The following is a 4,123-nucleotide window of genomic DNA, read 5'->3' as shown; positions in this document are numbered from 1 at the left end:
CCTGCTCACTTCACCACACCCCCTCAGCCTATCACAGCAATCAGCCCAGATTCCACTCACCTGTTCAGCTCATCTAGTTCACCTGCTCTGCACCCTTTTTAAGATCCATTCTCCCTCTCCACCAGTGCGAGATTATTACACCTTCCATGGTCCCTGATTTTCAAGCCTTCACAGTTTCATGCCTAGACCTCAAGCCTTGCTTTCTGGATTATTGACCTCGCCTGTTTCCTGGATTCTTCGCTTTGCCCATCCCTCTTTTGGATTTTTGACTTCACATCAGACCACGGTAAACAACTCTGCTTTCCCTCCATGACTACGATTACGGATAACGACTTGGCCCTGGTTTCTGCTTTCAGTTTCCTCATGTATGACCCCTGCTTTGTTATCTGGACCCTGCTCTTTGACTTGCCCCTCCACGAACCATGTACTGAAGTTGCTCTGCAGTGTCATTGTTGACAAGTGACTCTCTCCCTACAGCCTGTGAGGACCTGTTAAAACTCCTGATCTTGACTCCAGCAACTGGCAGCAAAAAAAAAAAATAAAAACTGTTATTTTCATTCTTGTTGTCTGGCTGAGTTTGAATCCTAAAACCTTGCTTCGTGACATAAATGCTGAAATGGCAAAATGCAGGATGGAAATTTCAACGTAAAAGTTAATATTTGTTAAAAAATAAAAAGTTCAAACATGATGCAATTTGCGACCTGGCAAATGCAACCAATTAAATATTGACTTTTTTGTTAATAAAACACACACAAAGTTTCTTCTTATAAATATGTACTTAAACACCAGTGGCAGGCAATGTACATCTAGACATTCACGGGTGTCCTGCCTGAATTTATCCACCTCTTAGTACTGTAGTGATGTAGGGTAGGTTAGCTTAGGAGCTCCACTACAATCAATATTTAATAACGGGTTCTCTCTTTTTCGAGCTACTTGACAGATATGTGACAGAGATACTGTGTTGGAGATGATCTAATCAGTGACATGAGACGTTAATTTTCTTTGACCCATCAAAATGAATGTGGTCATTTATTAACATAATCAAAATTTAACATCAAAACATTGTACACTTGATTATTCTGATCAGCTCTGATTAATAAAACTTGGCACGTTTTACTTAATAAAAACAACAGACATTTCTGAAGATATCTGGATTAATTACTGGCAAGATAGAAGAGTTTTAAAGATGGGAAATGAAGGATTTTAAATGGAGAGGAAAGATGGATGAGGGAAAGTGTGTTGACGAAAAACGGCACCCTCCATCCGAACCTAGCTCAGCTTCGGTGCACTCGGTAGTGAAGCGACTCGTTACCTTTGCAGAAGATAGGTCAGCTCCGGTACGGAGTTCCATTTCAACGCTACCTTTCAGCGTCTCCTTAGGATGGCTGAGAATCGTCCGAAGTAGTGACGGTACTCCGTTCAACAACACGCTCACCTCCAGGGTGGACTCACATGATCTGTGAGTCCGTCAGAGGTTCCACTCAGACGTGGAAGATTCCATAATCCCAACTAGACTCGGAAGAACTCCCAACTAACTCCAGCACTTCAGAACTTTTGTTCTGCTGTTCGGAACTTCTGTTCTCCTGTGCTCCCAGAACTAACTGGAACTAGGAAGTGTCGACTTTTAAAGAGTTCTGCTTCCGGTCCCTTCTGGGAAGTCCTGATTGGTTGAAAGAACCAACAGGGGTGTGGTTTTAGTGACATCAGAGGTTACTACAAGTCAGAAAAACAGCGGAGATGTTTAGGAACAGACAGAGAAATGTTTAGGAACAGACAGAGAAATGTTTTGGGGAAATGACAGACTACAGGTGCCAGTTTATCTTGTTTCTGTCTGAGAGGTTTAAAAACATGACAGTTCGTTCCAATAACTTCTTTCTGACTTTTGACCGACATCACTACTTCTCATTTCAGACAGAAGATCAAAAAATGCATAATTACTTTGTAACAGACATTTTAACTTGATTTCTACTTTGAATGAGGATTAAAAATCATTAATACTGTTTCTCAGTTGATTTAAAATGAGTGGTTCACTTCAACATTTAAAAATGATTTGAACTAAACACACTTTTGATTATCAAGACATTGTAAAAATAGTAATGATAAAATAAAAAGAGAGTGTTCTTTCAATTGATTAGTTCAGGATACAATTAGAAAGTCTCTGGATGAGCTAATTTGTATTTCTGGATTCAAATCAATGAAATAACAGTTCCTGTCCCATGAAGGTCTTCAGGGTCAGGTTTTGACCGGAGGCTTAGTTCACTACAGTACCATCATTATGACATCATATTGACAATAATGTACAGAAACATGGAATAATATGGCACTGCATCACAGACGTGTATTTCATGCAGTGAGAATGAATGGTAAACGGACTGTTACGTTGTTGTTGTTAGCTGTTTAGCTCATAGGAAAAGAGCATGCCGAGGTAGCACGCATGCACATTAGGTGAAGGTACAAAACTCACAGCGCCATCTAATGACCTAGCATGGTAACTACAGCGGATTCGGGAGGGCGGGTGGGAATTCTCCGGATGCATGTAAACCCAAAATGCGACCGTGTCAACGCCAATATTTTCCTCCAATTAACATACGAAAAAACCTATGTTTCCCCCCCATCGTGTCCGTGTAAATAGGGCCTTAAACTCAGATAAACTGGTTTTGGCTTGCTTTACATATCAACAATAAGGGGACATTTCTAGTACACATCTTTAGCTAACAGATTGCTTTTGAATAATGCTAATAAATGTAATGTAGGTGTGAATGGCCTCACTGCGCGTTTAAAACATTTAAAGTCAGACCACTTTTGTACATGTTCTGGACTCCTTTGATTCACATTAGTTTAGTAGTCTGAATACATTCTGTTCTGGGCACCCCTGTAAGAGCTCCTACTGAACTGTGACTTTAAAAACATTACTAGGACTGCCTTCTTCCACCTGCGTAATATTGCTAAAATTAGAAACATCTTATCTAAAAAAGATGCCAAAAAACTGGTTCATGCATTTGTCACGTCTAGACTGGACTATTGCAATGGTTTATTATATGGGTGTCCAAATACTTCTTTTAAAAAGTCTTCAGTTGATCCAAAATGCTGCTGCCAGAGTCTTAGCTGGAGGGTTGGCTTGTTATGCTGCCTTAAGCTTTGAATAGTTTTCTTTTGATACTATTTCTATCTTAACATGTGATTCTTGACCTGCCATTGTCTATCTGTTCCTCTCAAACCCAGCCAGTTGAAGCAGATGACCGCTTGTCCAGAGCCTGAATCTGCTAAAGGTTTCTTCCTCATGAGGGAGTTTTGCCTTTCCACTGTCGCCTTCATGCTTTGCTCAAGATGAGAGTATGTGATGGAGTTAAACTCAAAGCAGTCTGCTCCTCAGTTAAATAATGTTAAATTATTATTTTTATATATGAATGTTTCTGTTCAGTGCCCTCAGATGACTTCTGTTGTGACATTGCACTATATAAATAAACTGAATTGAATTGACTCCTCACAAGCATCAGAGCTTTCACCTGGACATATCAAATTAAATAAATAAAAAAGTCAGCTCAGCTGCCAGTTGATTCAATATAACCAGTCATTCTTAGAAATATTCTGAATATTTAACAAAGTCCATGCTCAATAATCCAGATATAAAATCCAATTTTTTTTCAGTCAGGTCATCTGGACAGTTTCTTTTTTTGTGCTGAAACGTTTTGCCTTCGATCCAGAAGGCTTCATCAGTCAAGGAAACACACAACAAAACTGATTCTTCCCCCAACAGCTTACTCCAAAGTGGAACAAACCAGTTCTGCTTGTGATAAGATGGTCTCTTTGGTACGCCCCTCATCCATTGCCGGCCCTCTTCCTTGTTGACAGTCTTGTCAATCAAGTTGAAAACAACAAAGCCCATGCTCAATAATCCAGGTATAAAATCCAACATTTTTTCAGTCAGATCATCTGGACAGTTTCTTTTTTTGTGCTGAAACATTTTGCCTTCGATCCGGAAGGCTTCATCAGTCAAGGAACACACACATATATGGACTGTACAAAGTATATATGTACACACATATATATATATATATACATATATGTACACACACATATATATATATACATATATGTACACACACATATATATATATATATA

This window comes from Nematolebias whitei, chromosome 11 (assembly GCF_014905685.2).
Source record: "Nematolebias whitei isolate Nwh7 chromosome 11, NemWhi1, whole genome shotgun sequence".
Classification (NCBI taxonomy): Eukaryota; Metazoa; Chordata; class Actinopteri; order Cyprinodontiformes; family Rivulidae; genus Nematolebias; species Nematolebias whitei.
The sequence above is the reverse complement of the archived record's forward strand: the minus strand, read 5'-3'. Positions refer to the sequence as shown.